Genomic DNA, 20859 nt, shown 5'->3' on the forward strand with positions numbered 1-20859 from the left:
ACATACCGAAACGGATGAAATTAAAAATTCTCGTGGCGCTAAAAGAACAAAGGATGCAGATACAGAAAAAATAAACCCGTTAAACGGTATAATTCAGTGGTTAAAGGTAAATAATTGTATTTTTTGTTTTTTAAATTCCGTCTTGTTAATATCATCACAAAGAACGAATATATTAGTATTAATTAATTACGCTGTTATATCTGTGAATTTATATGTGTTATTCCAGGTTGATGACCCGTTCCCTGAGGTTAATTCCTATATCCCGATGCTACTTTACAAAGCTGAAAGAGGAGCTATTATTTGGCGCGATCTTAAAATTCCAGTAGAGGGAGATATTCTGTACTGCTTCGGATTGCTGTGCCAGTGTTTTGAAGTATTAAACTGTAAAAGCCATCCTGAACATAAACTGTTTTATTTGTTCATTATGAACACTTTATATGGTATTGGAACTCCTACTACAACGGGTGAAAACTTTCGCCGAAGCTATGAGATGACAGAAAATTATGTTTTTTTAAATGAAAAATAAAACGGACGTAGAGCAATTAGTGGTTCAAGATATTTTTTCCGAAATTTCAAATGAAATAATTTAATTCAAAATTAATTATCTGCTGCACTGAACTGTAAAAATTACTGATTCAATCAGTTGGTTTAACCGCTGGTTCGGTAACTTTTCAACGTAAAACAAATGCTGACTAAACAGCAATATTTACTGAGTCCTCATCAACATTTGCTGACCAGTACAGTTAAAAATGAAAATTTGAATAAACTTCAGTTTTACTAAACCTTCATCAATTAATAAATTACTGAACAGATTACCGTACGTTCAGCTGTGTAAAAGTCGGTAAAATATTACTGAAGTCGGTAAAGAAAACTAAGTGTGTAAGCCAAATAATGGTTTGTATTTGCTTGTGTTGAGAATTAGAGATGTACCAAGTTCTTATAAACATTTGTAATAATCTTTTGCGGGTTTATATGATCTGATAATAATCTGACCGGTTAGGCTTCTGCGTTATTGATAGAGTAATGTTCTGGGGAACGACAACTTATTATCTATAACCGTTTGGAACACACATTTGACAAAGAAAGATGGTTTCTTTTAAACATGATTTTGATTGGGCTCTCAGCAGTATTATTTGATTACATGAAAACAGAACAATCTTCACTTTTTCGGTCCTCTCTCGTTTTCTGATTTGAGATTTTCCCATATGTAACATTTTGTTTTTGTTGGTATTCAGCAGACTTATAAATACATTTTGGTTACTCTCAAACATTGCTGCTACGGATGCTGCTGCCATACTACTGACTGTTACATGTGACTGTTCGACGCTCGACAAAAAAAATTCTTACCTCACCCTCCCTCGTGTTTTTCTCCCGACCACACACAACGACCGGCGCATCGAGATTTTCACTAAATTTTCCGAGTGTTTCCCTGTTTGTCAGTTTGTTAGAGAATCAGTCGCATTTCAGTCGTTGCGTTAGCGTGCCTCAGACCGACGAGGACCAGAGCCGGCTTCGCACTTGCCGAGTTTCGCAAACAGTTGCAAATTTGAGATATTTATTTGACATTTTGTTTTGAAAAATCGGGCAGTGTAGTGAAGCAAAACATGAACATTTTATGACCTAAATCGATTCGATCGCTCCTATGTTTGAGATATTTCGAAACGATTCTTCGAGTGACTGCCGGTAAATGGTGACAGATACTAGTTTCGGATAACATTTTTTTTTATCGGTAACGGTACTTCGCTTGGCTTGGATGAATGATCGAATACTTCGACAGTGAAGGAATCTTGAGACAAAAAGAAAATTGATCTGGTCTGGAAAATACGTCCTCGACCTGAACGTGAATTGTCGGTGTGTTTGCATGCGTGTTCAAAATTAGATCGTTTGTTTCTGTTCAGTCCACTTCCTGTGTTATGATTGTAAAGTGCTTCACAATTCTAAATTTACCTTCGACCAGGAGAATACCTCGAAAACACATGTCTTTCTGGTTTCAAAGAAATTCATAATCAATATAGTATCGGTACGATGCTGACGTCAGCTATTCTCTTTGTTTTTTGACGTTTAGGTCCACACGCTAGCGTAACTGAAATTTTACGAAATTCCTCGAAATCCATTAAAATTGAAATTGTAGGCAGATCAAGTGCTTATTTCAGTTAGTTGTTTTGATGTCGAACCCCGCTTTGTTCTAACTCCATCGAAGTAGTCGTAGTCGCGTAGCCTCTCGTTCTCTCCGTGTTTCAAGTGGACTGCGGGTGCTATTTTTACGACCTACTGAAAGCAGAAGAAAATCCACGGCTTTGCTTCGGTGTTGTTGGTTATAAAAAAGTGCAGAGCAGCTGGTGGTGGAAAATAAGTGCAGTTGTAGAGAAAAATGAAGGAAGAATGTCGTTAGCGGGGAAGATCTGTGAATGAAAAATGTTGCATTCCGTCGATTTTTCTGCAGGTTAATGATCGCGTTCTATGTGTTCGTTGTTTCGTGCGCGATTCGTTGGTGGTTGTGATTTGCACGATTTTCGAAATTAAATAAAAAATTGGAAAAGTGAAAACCAGAAAAGTAAAAGTGAAGTGTGGAGTGCCGGAAAAAGAGAAAAAAATCTCATCAATCATCGCCTGGTGCATTCCGTCTTCTACTACTAGATGGCACGGATCCATGTCAAAAAGTATTAGCCAGACATGTGAGTAGACTTATAAATATGCATCTCTTGTATTTGTTTTTATTGGCGTCACGAAGTGGCGAGGTAATTATCCAGGATCCCATTTCGCTAGGGTTTCATGATGCTTTGGATTTTTTCATCATTCATAGGAGGTTGCCGTAAGTTAAAGTTATGACTTCAATATTCAGTAAACTTAATATTGGTTCTTCAAAGTATTGGAATTTGTGTATATTTTTACCGAGAATAGTTACCACCCAAAAACTCTTCATACAATATATATTTAAATTTGAAGTTAAAAAAAATAATTTATGCAATGCGTATATCTCTGAAATCACTCGATTTGCTCTTGAGAAAAGAAGCCTAGAATGAAAAGTCATGTATTGCCTTGTGTATCATGACGAGTCTTATTCATTAACTAATGAAATTGGTTTGGAAAATAACATCTTGAATTGAACAGCCTGCCATCCTCATCTAATTCGATCAAGGAAAATTGTTGAAAAAAAAACCATCCATGAGGATTCAAAATGCTGCCGTTTCGATTTTTTAAATTGAGAAAATGGTTGATTCCTTTATTTCTTAATACAAATACATATAACCAAAACACATTGAGATACTTATCCGTTATTTCTTGTGCGGCTTACTTCCTAAGAGACCGGGAAAACGTGGCTACAGGTTTGTATACAAAAGGCCACTGTATTGGACAACTCAAAATTTATCACCTTGATGGATTTGCGCCACCAACGTTGCTTTGTCATAGCAATGAAATTACATTTATAATCAACAATATTGCACCTTGGCTGCACTGTCTATACTCGCATATGGATTCTGGCCACTTTTGTGCTATCCCGACGGATAGCGTCTATTTTTACGTTACTTTCAGAAATTGCAAAAACAATTAGGGGTTATTTCAATAAAATTTGAAAAAAATATCCAGCCCGGTCTGTCCCATATGGAAAGTACTCGTATATCTGTCCCATGCATTAAAAATCACGTTTTAGAAACTAGAAAATGTACAGGATGCATTAACTTGTTTTCTAGCCACTGTAGTAATATTTAGCGCTGCCAGTGCTCTCAAAAATTTAGATAATGTTAGATAGGCTATGTTTAAGTCGATCTTTTGATATAGCCGGTACGATAATTTTTCTTGGATAGTTTGCGTTTCGATCTCAGTTCCTCGCCAAAATAGCTTCCTTCAGAATCAAATGTATAGCTCCCATTTATACTCACAATTTCATCCTCCGAACCAACAACTTTAGGAAAAGATTCAGCTCTTTTTCTTTAACATGGACCAAAATCAGATGTATGTATATGCGAATATTTCAAATTGGAATTATCTCGAATGTACTGTGCTTAACGAGAGAATTCAGAATCTTCCGCTCGAATCCTGGTGGAATTGAAACCTACAAAGTCTGAGAGTATATTGAGGATAGATTTCATTCCTCAAGCTAACTCAAAATTGGCGAAAATGGGCAGTGTAGTAGACCGAGAAAGCGGGTGGATTACAAGTTTGTTTGCGAAAGGCCGCCGCTTCCGACGCACGTCTCCTATTAGTATTAGTGTTTTATATGGCATTAACTAAGTTGGAATATGAGTCGATGGCAAAGCTGGAATTAGAAAAATAATACGTCCATAAACAGAATAATATCAAATTATTAAGGCTGTAATAAGACAGCAACACTCCGCAACGATGTTTTCAACAACAAAAGCGATGATGAATCAATGGACGAGGACAAGAATAGTAAACCATTACCCTCTCTTAATTTATTTGGATAACAGAGTAAACCTATCCCAAGGAAAAGGGAGTAATTCACTCGAGCTTCAGTCAAAAAAAACTATAATGTTTAGTTCATTGCGAAATCAATCTTGACATAGCCAATATAAAACTAATAAGAATAATAAAGACCTCTCCCTAATCCACCTAGTGGTTTCTCTTGCCATTCGAAATTAATGACAAATGCCTTTCTTTTTTTATTATTTACCGATATATTTGAAAAGGCACACTGCCTTAGCTCTTAGATGCCGAGGGCATTTCTTAACAGTACTTAAGACTAGTATAAGTACTTAAGACTAGTATATAGCAGAAATAAAAATTTGCGAAAAAAATACCACCTGATGTATTTCACATGCAAAATAGTTTTATTGGCAAAATGATCTCCCCGGATAGGAATAGTTACGGACTTGGGTTCCGTATCGAGGGTGTTTTTTTCAATTTACATTTCTACTATTGTTTTTGTCATTCAGTCAATAGGTACTGATAGAAAGACTAACAAAGTTCAAGACGACTTTACGCCTTTGAAAAACGAAAAAAAAATCGTTCATTTTGCTGTATCACTTTCTTCGAGGTTTCGGAAACGTTATGAACATGTTTCCGAAATTATGTTTATACATTGCTAGGAGAAGGATTGATCTATCTCTTGCTTGCCACTTACTTTCGTCCTCGAAGTATCAATTTTAATTCATGCACACGAAAAAACTATCCAGAAAACTATCTTATTTTAAGCATTTTTCATTTATTTTCATTTAAAGTTGTTCGCAGTAGTTTCCTTAAGGTAAAAAAATACTGAAAAGTTAATTCTATTTACTCAACTGTTCAGTTTCATTGTCTGAGTTCTATGTTGAATACTGTTAACTTAATGTTTGTTCATTGAACAAAACTTTGGCTGTTGAGTTTGCTCTTAGAATTTTGATAGAATAGAATTTTGATAGAGCGAGTGGAATGAAAACTTTAAAATAACTCAAAATTAAACAAACTGTAATCAATTGAAAAGGTGAATACTTGAATAAAACATTAGGTATGTTTGAGTGACAAAACAGGAGAACTTTTTTGATGCTCAATTTTTTGTTTTTGTTCCGATTATACTATTTCATTGACTAAAATCATCAATACACAATTCATAAATGGATTCCTAATTGATTCGAGATTTTGTTATTTATGTAATATATTCGAGAAACGGAAACCAATACCAAATGAAAAAAACTTACTGCAAGAGGCTGACGAATGAAATCGCAGAATTGGAAACTAGCGAAAGCATTACCAAGTTTCCCGTAGCTGATGAGATTTGCTACAACGCGTTGGTTTTTTGCTCAATTTTATATCATATAACACCATACCACAGAATTGATACAAGAATTACAATAAAACTTTATCTAGTGTTTCAGAAAAATTTCTTCTACACACTAGAAACCAATCCTCGAGCTCGGTAAAGTAAAATTCCGAGACAGATCGGCAACATATAATTTTGCTGATTGCTCAGTAATCAATATTATGTTATCCGAGATTCGTTTAGTAAGTTTACTGATTTTTCTGCAAAGTGCATTTTTTTGCCGAGATTTGGCAAAATCTTGTGCTGAACTCATCGGTGATTAACAATTATCCCGAAGTCAGCAAATGCGTTTGCCGAAATTCGGCCAAACAACTGTCATTTACGTTCTACATTTTCGCTTGGCACTACGAAGTTATTTACTGACGAAACATATTCGACAATCGGCGTTGAGTTCGAATTGCATATTTTACAATTGTACGCCCCCGAAACATAAGTAATGTAATGCATACTTTTTGTTTTTAGATGGATATAAAATGAATTCTTGATTCCTAATTGAATGTGTACAGTTTAAACAAAAACGAATTCTTTGTTTACTTTTGAAACCTGAAGGCTCAGTAGTTCACTGTTGCTTGTGACGAACATTCAGTAAAGGTTATGCCGAACAGATAGTAAGCTTTATGTTGACAATTTCTGTAAAAACTGACTCTTGTCAAATTTGAGATTGCCGAGAGTTTTATCTTTTGTGGAGTTTTATCTTTTGCCAAGATAATAATTATAATTAAATAAGTTACTTTCGAAGTCCAAGGACTTTAATGTCAGTTTCTTAAGAACTTCAGATGGTAAACACTTGTCTGATGAAGGTGATGTACTTCACTATCTTTTTAACACTCACTTTCCAGGATGTATGGATCCATCACCGACAGCTCTTCCCGAGACTTTTTCAGGTAGTTACGATTCTTGGGCCCTTGCTCGAAGCGTTGTGACGATTGAATCGGTCAAATGGGCAGTTGAGAGTTTTGCTCCGTACAAGTCTCCTGGAAAGGATGGAGTTTTCCCAGTGTTACTGCAGAAAGGGTATGAACATTTCAAACATGTTTTGAAGAAAATACTTACTTTTAGTCTTGCGACTGGATATATTCCAAGAGCCTGGCAGGAAATAATTGTCAAATTTATTCCCAACGGCGGTCGCGACACTTATGAGGAAGCGAAGAGTTTCAGGCCTATCAGTCTAAGCTCATTTCTTCTTAAAACAGTGGAACAGTAGATCACTATATCAGGAATGTTAGTCTGGGCGTGCATCCGCTACATGGAATGCAACATGCTTACCAGCGTGGAAAGTCCACTACAACCCTGTTACACGATGTTGTGTACAACATTGAAAAAGCTTTCTCACAAAAGCAATCTTGCTTGGGAGTTTTCCTAGATATTGAAGGTGCCTTTGATAACGTGTCTTTCAATTCAATTCTGGAAGCAGCCCGTGGTCATGGCATACCTTCAAGTATCACAAATTGGATATACGCAATGCTTAGCAATCGACTTCCTTGTTCATCGCTTCAGCAAGCAGAGATTAGAAAGCTGAGTGTCTGTGGGTGTCCTCAAGGTGGTGTACTATCCCCACTTTTATGGAACCTAGTCGCTGATGGTTTGTTGAGGAAACTTAATAACCTTGGATTTCCGACTTATGGTTTTGCCGACGATTATCATTTATTGATGACCGGTATAAGCATTAACACTCTCTTTGATTTAATGCAACAAGCCCTGCGATCTGTTGAACAATGGTGTTGTCAGGTTGGATTATCTGTAAATCCGGGCAAAACATCAATGGTGCTTTTCACTCATCGTAGGATAATCACAGGAGCTCGTCCGTTGCAGTTCTTTGGTTCAGAGGTCACTGTGGTCGATCAAGCTAAATACGTCGGGGTTATTCTTGACTCAAAACTGAATTGGTCTGCTCACATTGATTTCAGGATTAAAAGAGCTTGCATGGCTTTCGGACAATGCAGACGAGCTTTTGGAAAATCATGGGGACTCAAACCCAACTCAACTATAGTTAGACCAATTTTAGCATATGGATGTCTTGTATGGTGGCAGAAAGGAGAAGTCGCGACAGTTCAGTCAAAGCTAAATCATCTCCAAAGGATGGTCCTAATGGCGATGACAGGAGCATTCACGACAACTCCTACTGCTGCTCTAGAGGCGCTACTGTGCATTAAACCACTACATGTGTTCCTTAAACAAGAAGCATTATCTTGTGCATACCGCCCTAAGGTTACAGGGCTTTGGAACAGTGAACAGTTAGATTATGCTACCAGCCACACTCGCTTGTGGTCTCAAATGGTTACGTGGGATGAGTATTTACTCGCTCCTAGTGACCTAACTCTCACATGCATTTTTCATTTCAAAACATTCAATGTGAGCTATCCTCTTCGTGAGGAATGGTTGTCTGGTTGTCTGGAACGACAACTTGATGAACACATAGTTTGTTATACGGACGGTTCTCTGTTGAATGGTCGTGCTGATGCTGGTGTCTACTGTCGTGAAATGAGGCTGGAGCAGTCTCTTTCACTTGGTGGATACTGTACTATGTTCCAAGCAGAAATCTACGCAATTCTGTGTGGAGTACAATCGGCACTTCAGCAGAGGATCTGTGGTAAACGAATTTATTTTTATTCCGACAGTCAGGCAGCCTTAAAAGCACTCAGTTTGAATGACTCACGGTCGAATCTAGTGATCGCATGTCGAACTCAAATTGAAGACCTCAGCATTTCAAATGCTGTTTACTTCTTATGGGTACCCGGCCATTCTGATATTACTGGAAATGAATGAGCTGATGAGTTGGCTAGAGCTGGTGCAACGAATGATTTCGTTGGTCCTGAACCAGCTTTACCACTTTCAACTAGTTGGATAAAGCACAAGATTCGTTCTTGGGCTGCATCCAAACATGCCAGCTACTGGCGCAGCTTGCAAACTTGCGCTCAGACAAAAGCATTTCTACCAGATTCAAATCTGAAAATGTCAACGTGTCTACTGCATTTCTCCAAGCATCATTGCAGTATTCTGGTCAGAGCTCTGACTGGACATTGCAAACTCAATTATCACATGGCTACTATTCAACGTGCTGAGTATTATTCGTGTGATTTGTGTGAATGCGATTATGGTACTTCATATCATCTGATATGTAACTGTCCCGCATTGACGCAGCTACGTATCCGGGTTTTTGGTTCTCCATACATGGTTGAGTCTGTGTATGCGGAGCTAAAATTGAAGGGTATTCTCTCGTTTCTCACCCAATGTGGTAAGGAGCTATAGTCAGAAGGGTTCATCGTTCTTCCTGGAGTGAATGAATCCCTTCTGTATTCACCTTAAATAGGGTTTGGCAGATTGTTTGGCATCCTTTATGGGGTACCGAATTTACTTCTGCTTGTACATACTGCGAATCGTTCTGCATTCTTCCGGGAGTGCAGAATGGTGTCGCTTTTGTAAGATCTCTAAATCCTCTCGGGGGTGGGAGGTTTTATTAACAGCAGACTGTTCGGGACCTCGTAGAGGTTCAGAATTTACTTCTGCTTCCACTAAATGTGATCCTCAGCAGATTGTTCAGCATCCTTTAGGGGTGCAGAATTTACTTCTGCTTTTATGTGTTTTTGTGTCGTCAATTTTTCCCATCCTCCTAGTCCAACCCTTACCATTTCCTTTCAATCCTCCCCTCTTAATTGGGAAAATGATGCTAAAAACAAATTGATGGCAAGGCACAAATCTCCAAATATCAAGGGGAACGTGCCATTTGAGCCAATTTGTTCTGATTCCTGATAATTACCGAGTACTCGGCGGTTATTTTGCCGAGATTCAGCGAAAAGAAATAAGTGTGTAGGTTGACACGACTCGAAAAACATCGGAAAACAAACGAAAGTTTTAGATTTTCAGTAAATGTTGTTTCTAATTCGTTGTATCTTATACCGTTTTAAGATACAACGAATTAGAAAAATGTACATAATGAAGCAGTTTTGATAGAAATTTAGAAAAAAGTTTAAGGTGCCTACATCATCACTCTAAATGACGATTTTAAATTTAAACTACACTTAACTCTGAAATTCCGGCACGGGAAGTTTTATACGGAAGTCGGAAAATTCGATAGCTTCCCAAATGACCGTGAGATTTTTTATGCAATTTCAAGTTTTCAAAAATCTGTTTAACTATCTCGTAGAAAATGCAGCGAGTTCCTTTTCGGAGTTTTTGACAACTATTTCCGGAGCCGGGAGCTGAGATCCGGTATACACGAAATCAAGTTTTGTGGCCGTCCACAAATCACACCTACACAGTTGAAGAATTATATGTCTAGCTTAAAGGATTTCGTTCGTTTTTTCAGTCTCATGTATAGAAACACACTCAAGCAATTGAAATGTTCCCACTTATCAACATGTAACTCAGGAACCGTAAGTCGTATCCGGATTGAACGCCGCGTTCTATGACATCATAAAACCACTCATTAGAAATTTGAAATTTATGAAATTCGGTTCGTCAATCTCTGAGGGAACTGAGTGCATATTTTCAAGTTTTTGCACATCTTCATCACCCTGTCGTTGCGAAACTCTGGATTGGGATGCAACTGCAGTTTGTAGAGGAAACTTTAGAAATCGCTGAATCGTTATTCACAATAGTATCCAAGCGTTTTTTAAACCATCTCGAATCATGATTTTCATTTAGTTTTGGGATAGTTTATTTCAATCTCCAGTGTCATTTCAGTTTCAGATTATAGGCCTCCTATTGTCCATATATGATACATTGCATTCACCTCACCCAGTGATTAAGAACATAATCAATTGGCATGTTGTGAGATTCGTTTGTTTGTCTGTCATGTGAATTTAGATGTTTCGGTGGTATACATAGCTAACTGATAATTATTTATGCATAACCGACAAAGCAAACCCATAATTTTTATTTCAAGTTTCGCTTCCGAAGTCAAGATACTTCACTTCCCATAACTCACAGATGCTTGATATTGAGAACAGCCAACGGTTCCATCGAAATTTGCTTTCTGTGTTATACAGATCGTTGAACTAAACACCGGGCAGTAAACTTTTTATGAGTGGACTCCGTGAGCTAAGAGACGTATCAGATATTTACAGCACCTCAGCGGAATGCTAAATTCGTTATGCTATACATATTATAAGCACACAAAGCCACTCAATCACGGTTATGAAAACATTTGACTTAAACTCTACCGTATCTGATGGACCTGGAGGATGCTCTCTGTACCGGTTAAGATTAATAATTACTCACTATCGGTTTCGCTTTTTCGGTAACCTTAATCACGTGAATTTCCCACATCGTCGAATTGCCATTCATTTTTCATATCTTCAGCACACCGTTGCGGATGAAGCAATAGAAATTTCTGCAGCCATTCGTAAGAAAATTGGACAGGTGCTAGTGTACAGTCGTAGGCCATTCCCACTAGGCGGCAAACTGAACCTGACTCTGACCGTGCTCTGTAGCACACGAACGCCCCTAATCGGCACCATTTCTTGTTGGAAGTTCAATCCACTGATTAGCCTCTGCTGGGAGATGGCCGACACAATCTTGGCTGTTCATCGCCGAGGCATTAGCATCACAAAGTGGAACAGCAACTCGACATAAGGCTTCCTATTTAGGGGGAAAAAACGTTAACAAAGATCGTGTTTTGCGACCTGACCGGCCCGGCAGCATTTTAGTTGGGTCGCGGCCGGGCTCTTCCACTTCATAAACAAACAATTAACCCCGTTGACTGACAGCGGCGGCCGGCTTGGTGGACCACCAAGCCGGCTTTAGGAAACTGATGATGACGGATTTATGTAGCTCTTAAAGTCGCACCCCAATCCTAGGTGGTGACAACGGGGCACTGGCTGGTTGGGCGATGTTACATCAGCAAAATTCGATTAACTTAGGTATGATAAATTTATAGTTTCCTAATGGCCCAGCAGTGGGATGAGATTTGAAGCTACGCCTTCGGAAGTAGCTATTACGATCTGATGTAACGATACACAATTGATTATTAGTTGCGCAATATTTTAGATTGAGCCAGGTCCGAGATTCTATTCCTAGCTCGCAATTATTACTTAATCCTTAATGGAACCGAAAATTAAATTTATATTAAATACTTCCAGATCAGGAAACGTTTGTGATTAAGAGTATGGAAAAATGTTTGTTTATATGTGATGGACAAAACATGACACTTATTTTCTTAAGAGACAGCCATAACCCACATTTGGATTCAAATGTCTCTCTTGGTTGTCATTGAATTATTTTCTGGGTCCGAACTCAAGTACTGGAGTTCGGGTTTGAAGAATGCGGCCAGTTTTATGAATTATGATATAAATCATGTCACTATAAAGTAGAAGAATCTCCAAAATAGAGCAAATACAGATGTATTTTAGTGATTGCATTGAAAATTATTTAAAGCCTTGGTATCACATTCATTTTGTGGAATTTTGATCTTTTGTTTTGACAGACTTCGCACTAGAGATGGGAAACTTATAGGGATTTATCGATAATATCGATATAAGCTTGAAATCGACGACATCGATAATTTACAGCGTAAACAAAAAATATCGATATTCGATATTGCTTCCATGGTTGCATTTGGAATTGCAATTTCATGTTTTTATTTCGCTTGCGTAGTTTATACTGAATGAGAGATTACTCCGAAATAAGTAAACCTAAAATTAACTCCCTACTGCTCCTCTATAGGGTGTAAAGTACTTTAGGTTCTACTTAATTTCACAGAATAGTCATTGTTGAGAAACACAAAAGCAGTTTATTTCGCTATCGCTAATAAATCTTAGTTTATTTAGAAAAATGTATTGCTGCTATTTCTTTGTCGAATTTCCGATCAACGACAATGGTAAAAAATGGGTTTGCGTTGTGCAGGAAGCAAAGTGCAATAAAAAAGCAACCAGCAATTTTAGTCGGAGTATAAGATAATGGTACAGTGAGTAATCCGAGAGCGTCTACAAGAAAAATCCTACGCATTTTCGAGATATCTTGTTCCCTAAATATTTTTGAACCTTCTTAAAACGGGAGGAAAATGCAACGATTTAATTTTAAGGAGTCTCAAACTGGTTTTCCTCTCGTTTTTAAGAAAGTTCAACAATTTTTGGGACCCTATAAAAATAAGCTTGAACACATGTTGGTGTTCCCTGGGCATGTGTCCATAAAAAGTACACGAGCAAACACGATGTGTTAATAAACATCATAGTTCTGTTAGAGTTAGAGATAGTACAATTGTTTGTCGTTCTCTATTGAAATATATAAAAATTGCTGGAAAACCGATTTCTGATCGTAGCTGCGGAGACCCCAAGTGTTATATACCAATCGACTCTGCTCGATGAGATCTGAAAATATATGTACATTCAAGTATGTCGATATGATAACCAAGTTTAACAAGTTCAGTCTTCTTTGGAAGCTAATTTTAAGATGTGAATTAATCTCGACTTTAGGATCATTGCTCAATTTCTAAGATCCAATCGCTGATACTTCCTGTTCCGGAAAGATGATCGTATTAGTGACATAATCGACATATCGTGTGTTTTTTATTCGCTGAAGTGATCAAGGGTTAAGTTTAATTTTGTTATTGCTGATACTTTTGATTTTGGGAATACTGTTGAGCATACTTTTGTGCACTAATCTAATCAATCTGGATGAATTTATGTCAAGAATCAGCCCGAATCCGTGTCAGAAATTATCGGAATAAAAAAACTGTTTGAATGAGACTGTTTGTACGACTACACTTTTACCAGCCGCTACCTAATTTTGGGTCGAAACCTACCCAAAATTAACTAAAGTGCATCTCCCCAATTTTGGGTAACGAGTGATGACCTCAAAATTTAGGTAAATGTAAGTTTAGTACAAGTGTTATGCCATAACAAAGCACACTACCCATTCTTGCCGATCAACAACTCAAAGTTTGAGTAGATAACGACCTCATTTTGGGTGGCTTATAGAAGAGCTCCACAATGAGTGATTTCTCCTCAAACAATAGGTAGAAATGATTTTCAGTGTAGAGAAAGGCATTATCACAGCTTGAGTTAAATTGAGAAGAGGAGTTTTTGCCTTTCTCATATATGAAGGCTATGCAATCACTTTGAAAATCGGCTCTTTACATGCCATTCGACTGACAAAATTATCGATATTTATCGATAATATCGATATCGGACTGCACAGTATCGATATTATCGATTATTGTCGATATTTCCCATCTCTACTTCGCACCCGATTGATAGTGTACATAATGGTGGCAGAGCTGATATAGCTGATATAGGTGAGATTGGATAGCTTATGTCACTGTACGGGTGCCAACCAGACTCTACAAATCAACATGTATTGAGTGTCTGCGAGGTATATCAAACCTAAAATTCACTACTCATTGATTGTCATTGCTTCATTACGATGTGATTAAATAATAGTCGAACAGCATAAATATTAGAATAAATTCATTTACTCCAATAAACCGATAACTTTTTGCAGAGAATAATGAACTTTATCAGTTTATGGTTGTGTTAGTTCTCTCTTTATTTTACTTCAACAAGGAATAGAAGAAAGAGAGAGGAAACAAAAAGAGTCGCCTGTATTTGACTGAGTATATTTCTACTTGGTCATAGAACCATGGAGTATCTCATTTGACAGTCACTTTCACAGTACAGATTACAGTTGCCGATGATTTTAGTAAGTCTGTCAAGGTCATTCGAAGTCTAGACCAGTTCCCTATGCATTCGAGTACCAACCTAGAACTATGCAAATTGTTTACATTTTTTTACAGATCTTGAATTCAGAGGGTGGTAGTTCAAAGTATAAGACAATGGTCTCGCAAGCCAGTAGTTCGAGCCACAATCTGAAAAGATTTTTGGCGTCAGTAGGGATCAAACAACTAATCGGTCATAAGAGATGTCCATCTCCTCTGTGTGACGAAGAGCAAGTGTTATTTTATCCCCTTGCACTGACGAAATCAACGAGAGCAATTCTCTTTCACACATATACTCCACTGTTATATAAAGTGTACCCCTATCATGAGGGCGCGTGTTTATATTCTTTCACCTCTAGCACTGGGTCACACCAAAGAACTCAAATTCTCTGTGGTTGACGCAGATATTTTCACCGAAGTGTGCATGCCGGTGAGCACTCTGATATACGGTTCGCATAAGAGAAGCGTGGGTTACGCACATTCAGCAAAATACAATTAATCGTTGAAATTTCGTTTTTCCTTACTGCGAAAAAGGTTTTAATGGCAAGACCAGCACCACCTTCTACAAATTAAAAAAAACAGAAGCACGCGCCAGCTTTTTTAAATACACGCACATACTCAAAGTCTGTCTATTGTACACTGTGAAAAAGTGAGCTTTTCTTTCTTTTTGTGCGGTGTTCGCCGTCTGCATCCTCAGTGTAGGCATGAGACTCACACGCTAACAAGTTAGCTGTTTTCGTATTAATAACTACTAAGTCTGGTATCGTAAGTAGTTAGAATAACACAATTTTCTTATAAGTATCAAAAGGAGAAATGGTTTAGACCTACAGGTCGGGTAGCCATGCAATTTTTTTGTTCGGAATTTAGTTACTTTTGATTTATCAGAGAGTTACGAGACGATATGAACGAAGTTAGGTTCAAATTCAAATTAAAATTAAAGCAGATCTTTCATGGGGATACATCATTTGAGTGCTTTTCGGCTGAGTTCTCTTTTTACAGAATAACTTCCATATTTTTGTAATAGTTCAACTTTTCCCACTACTTTTTCTCGCACTCTAGATAATCTATTGATTAAATGGATTTTTTTGTGTTTGTTTCAATTATAGAGGTTTTTACCTTACAGTCATTTACCTCTCGGACCAGATAAACTTTCTAACCTCATGTGCGGTGTTTGGAATCGAACCCAGGTGGGCTGCATGAAAGGCATTGACTTGCTCATTACGCTATATCTTTCCTACGGAATGGGTCCGATATTCCACAGGAAATCGTGACTTTTTTTCTTAAACTTAGTTTTCGATTGTTTTAGATTTGGCTAAAATTTGCAAACGAATTTTTCGTGATCAAAAAGACCAATTTGAATCACAAATTCGCAATTTGGACTTCAACCTTACTTTCAAAAAGTGCCCATGCGAGAATTTTTCGGAAATACTTTCTTTTGAAATAATCGATTTCTAAGTTTCATTTTCCAAACAAAATAAAAACCTATTTTGTGTAGTGTATGCTTTATCCATAAAACCACAAAAATGAACTAAAACACTAAGATTAATACCGTTTTCGTTTATTGATCACAGCAGCCCGAAAGCTGACCCAGAGTCGCCCAAACAACGTTTGATATGTTTGTTTTAGCAACCTGAGGTCGCTCTAGACCGGACTCCAATCGCGTAGTTTCGCTCTGAAAATTTTCTAGGGTCGCACCACGCAACCAGCCGAGTTTGTTTATATTTTCTTTTTTTCATGAGTTGTTGTTTAGGGCGCGTGCCACGTGTTCGTTTTACTCGGAATCAGAGTAGCCTGCGTCTAGGTTCAAAAACGAAAACGGTATAAGACACGGAATCAATCGATCCAACCGTTTTTTAAATATATTTTTTTCATTTTCTAAGAAATTTTTGCTTAGTCCCTTCTCAAAAGAACGGACATATATTCAAATTTTCATTTTACAATTATATTTGTTTAAATCAAAACAGTAGAATGTGCTCAACTTGCTACGTATGATTTATTTTGAGATAAAATATCATCCAAATAGAGAAATTGCGTTTATTTTTGTAACTTGAATTAAAAAATTCTAAAATCGATTTCTTTAGAGTAGGACTCGAATTCGAATTCGAGTATTCGAAAATTTGACTCACGTTGAAAAAATCACTCATACTACACTTTTTTGTAAGATTTGTCTTTTTTATACACATTAGAAAAAAAATCGGTAACAACATTTGGCCCGTTTCAAAAGTCAGTCAAAATCAAGAAACACAAAGTATACAAAATGGCTTCTTGTGACAAAGTTTGCATGTCCCGAAAGTTTGGCTGAAATCTAAGAGAGGGCTACCAACTTTTGTTCAAGTTGACTCGAAATTCGGCACTAGGAACTTGCCCTGTATGGGCCAAATTATGCGGGGTACATATGAATTATTTTGTCTAATTGGTTTCTTTACATTAGGCCTTTATTTTAGACAATGGATCCTTGATTGAAAACAACCTTTAAAAAAGATTTGAAAAGATTTGAGATTTTTTTGTTCTTAGCATTTTGAAAATCAAACAACATTTCGTCGTTTATGATCATACGTTAAAAATGGGTTATTTAATGCCACTTCAGCAACATGTCGGACATGTAACATCGTCTTTTGATTCCTTAATCCATGCCGTACCTAATTTTCAACCGTATGGATGCATTTAAATACAGGGAAATGGCTATTTGTGTCTTGTCTTCCCAATGATGCAGCACACTTTTCTTGCGTTTCCTCTATTAGTAAAACTTAGCAGTCAAAGCACACTACTTAAAGACCGGGATATTCAAAATATGCCAAGTTTCAGACTACTTGCTTTATGAATGATGCCTCATAACAACTCATTCAGAGTTAATTTTTATTAGCTTCACGAGTTCCTGGTCGAAACCAGAAACTGTGCACTAAACAATTTCAACCTAAACTTTGGTGCACAATTCTCGTAAACATATCAAATTTGACATTGCACAGCGTGTAGTGACACCATCCGTGGGAAGGTCTGGAAAGCAAATTATACGTCCCATCTGGTCAAACAATTTCTCGGACGAATATTTATAGAATGAATGTTAGGTTTTCTTACAAAAAAACAGAGTGGGGATGATCGGGTTAGGAAGCTGATGGTCGATGAGTTTTTATTCCTTCATTCATCTCTGTAGATTTGTAAATAATGAAAATTTATTTGCCTGAATTCAGGAAATTTTTCGTTTTCAATTTGATGACAATTTAAAGTAAAGCAAAACAATTCAGTTGGCCACGTCTTAATACCATGCAGCGAACCGACTGTGCACAGTTTTCGGTGGAACTGACTGCAAGAAGTATGAACCGTGCCGGCCGATGCAGTCTAAAAATATGAAAATGGTTGCTTACCACGGATGGAAGGTTTTAAACTTTGTGTGAAATTTCATTGGCTCGTGTATTTTTGATGATGGCGATTCAAATCGAAATAATCACTTCATACGAAATTACTTAAATGTGGATTGGGTTAACAATTTCTTCCAATGTTTAACTAGTGCAGCTACGTAAGTTTCCACATGCATCGGGTCGAAAATAACTATGTACACTAGAACTTTTAACTAACCATAATTCACATTTACGTGAGCGGAGGTGTTTTTGATTCTCTCAGCTGAATTAATTAACTACGCACTTTCTTTTGGAGTGGGTGATACACACTTGTCCCGGGTAAGTGATTTCGAGTGTAAGTCACTGGTCTAGCAAACACGTTTTCCTTAGTTTGAACAAAGAACCTGAACGGATTTTTATTGCCAGCAGGAACGTTACACTAACTCTGCAAATAGTCTTGTACACTTACGAATCGACTGCGAAGACTATTGAAAAATTAATGGTAAAGTTGCACATCGGAATGTACGGGGTTATTCGAAAAGTACACGGGTGAAAATCCATTGCCGGTACCATGATTAAAAATCATGAAATCATGAATCATATCTATCATGAATAATAAGTCATGATTTCATGAGCAAAATGATTGATATCATGAACAATAACACATCTTTCATGAAAATTTTCATGATATCAATAATTTTGCTTATGAAATTTCATGATTTCATGATTAAAAAATCATGGTAATAGATTTTCATCCGTGTAAGAGCTGTTCGCTTAGATTTCAAAATCGACAATTCGTAAAACGCTTAAACTAGTTCATATCTTTACAATTATTCCAGGTGTTATTTTGATTCAGCAGTCATTTTGTATAAATTTAACAGTTTTTATAAGAATTTTTCAATGCTTATCATTGAATGTGTTCGCATTTAAGAGAAGCGCCCTCACAAAACAAGAATCAGTATCGTACCGACTTGCACTTTGTGCGGTTCGTTGATGCCACAGAGAAGGTTGCGGGAGCGTTTGAGGATTTACTTTGCCGTTCGTTTCGAACGAGAAACATTTTTATCGAAATTTTGATGTTTCTTCGCATTCGAGGAAAACGTGATCAGCACCTTACATCACGAACACTTACAAACTAAACGATTACGTTCACGGCATTTACAATTTGTAATGAATTATTTTCTGAAAAATAATGAAACTGCTGCTGTAATATTAAAAAAAAAAATTAGCAGTGATTCTGATAGTAGTTATAAAGTCCTACGTTAACAGTTCGATCGTTAACGTAGGACTTTATAATTACTATCAGAACCACATAGGACTGTCCTAGAAGTTTTTAGTAGTTTTATTTATAATTTTCTAACAATTGAAAAATAAATTTCTAATGTACACTCTTTTTAGAGTGTCTGACTTATTTCCAACCACTTTTTGTGTTTACCATACCAAATGATTTATTGTAAGTTAGAAAGGATGAGTAGCAAGAATTTTAGATCCTTTTTCATCGTGTTGATGTTTATTTTCTGTAAATCAAAACTGTCCTCTTTTTTCAATAAAATTGTCCCCAATCTGACAGACAGATGGCGCTGTGCTAATGAAGCTGTTGTTTCGAAAATCGTCTCAAAAGTTCACGTGAAAAAGCTGACATCGTGAAGATATTAGGAAGTATATTCATAATTCCGCCCGAGTACTTGAACAAGAAAAAACGTGCTTAATCCACCTAGTAGTGAGATGATACTTTTTTGTCGATTCACATGTTTTCCGCATCAATAATCATAATAATAATAATAAATTTACTTAGAACCCTAATACACTGATGAAGAATGTAAGTAGCATTCGAAAGACGTATCTGTGATGTGACGTCTTTTGTATATGTTTTTAAAAGTGTTGTTGTGATACATACTGAATGTGTATAGTAACGTGATATAACAGATCGGCTGAAAAGTTCGTATCGTTTCTATGAGAGGGCGCCACTAGAATTAAATCCATACCATTTTCAGTTAGTAGCAACCTTCAAAAGATACGTATATAAATTTGACAGCTGTCTGATTATTAGTTTGTGAGATATTGCATTTTGAGTGAAGCTACTTTTGTTATTGTGAAAAAAATGGAAAAAAGGAATTTCGTGTGTTGATGAAACACTACTTTTTGATGAAAAAAAGTGCCGCCGATACCAAAAAATGGCTTGATGAGTGTTATCCAGACTCTGTTGCTTCGCCCGGTGAATTCGTAAGTGGTTTGCAAAATTTCGTACTGGTCATATGAGCACCGAAGACGATGAACGCAGTGGACGTCCAAAAGAGGCTGTTACCGATGAAAACGTGAAAAAAATCCACAAAATGATTTTCAATGACCGTAAAGTGAAGTTGATCGAGATAGCTGACACCCTAAAGATATCAAAGGAACGTGTTGGACATATTATTCACGAATATTTGGATATGAGAAAGCTTTGTGCAAAATGGGTGCCGCGTGAGCTCACAATCGATCAAAAACAACAACGAATTGATGATTCTGAGCAGTGTTTGGAGCTGTTATATCGAAATAAAACCGATTTTTTTCGTCGATATATAACAATGGACGAAACATGGCTCTATCACTTCACTCCGGAGTCCAATCGACAGTCAACTGAGTGGACTGCACGCGATGAACCGAACCCAAAGCGTGGAAAGACTAAACAATCGGCCGGTAAGGTTATGGCGTCTGTAATATGGGATTCGCATGGTATAATTTTCATCGACTACCTTCAAAAGGGAAAAACCATCAACAGTGACTATTATATAGCGTTATTAGAGCGTTTGAAGGACGAAATTTCAAAAAAACGGCCTCATTTGAAGAAGAAAAAAGTTTTGTTTCATCAAGACAATGCACCGTGTCACAAGTCGATGAAAACCATGCTGAAATTGAACGAATTGGGCTTCAAATTGCTCCCTCATCCACCGTATTCTCCAGATTTGGCCCCCAGTGACTTTTTCCTGTTCTCAGACCTCAAGAGAATGCTCGCTGGTAAAAAATTTAGAAGCAATGAAGAGGTAATCGCTGAAACTGAGGCCTATTTTGAGGCAAAGGACAAATCGTACTACAAAAATGGTATCGAAAAGTTGGAAGATCGCTATAATCGC

The 20859-nt window shown here is 37.1% G+C and overlaps 1 protein-coding gene across 1 annotated transcript in view; it reads left to right on the forward strand.

The window, feature by feature from the left end:
* Positions 1-1477: 1477 nt before the first annotated feature.
* The window catches only part of LOC131439510 (supervillin), a 645906-nt gene continuing 626524 nt past the window's right edge, over positions 1478-20859 (forward strand). The window contains exons 1-2 of the mRNA XM_058610622.1: positions 1478-1683; positions 2066-2675. The gene's annotated coding sequence lies outside the window, so the exon portion shown is untranslated. The remainder of the gene's footprint in view (positions 1684-2065; positions 2676-20859) is intronic.

This window comes from Malaya genurostris, chromosome 3, assembly GCF_030247185.1.
Source record: "Malaya genurostris strain Urasoe2022 chromosome 3, Malgen_1.1, whole genome shotgun sequence".
NCBI classification, from domain to species: Eukaryota; Metazoa; Arthropoda; class Insecta; order Diptera; family Culicidae; genus Malaya; species Malaya genurostris.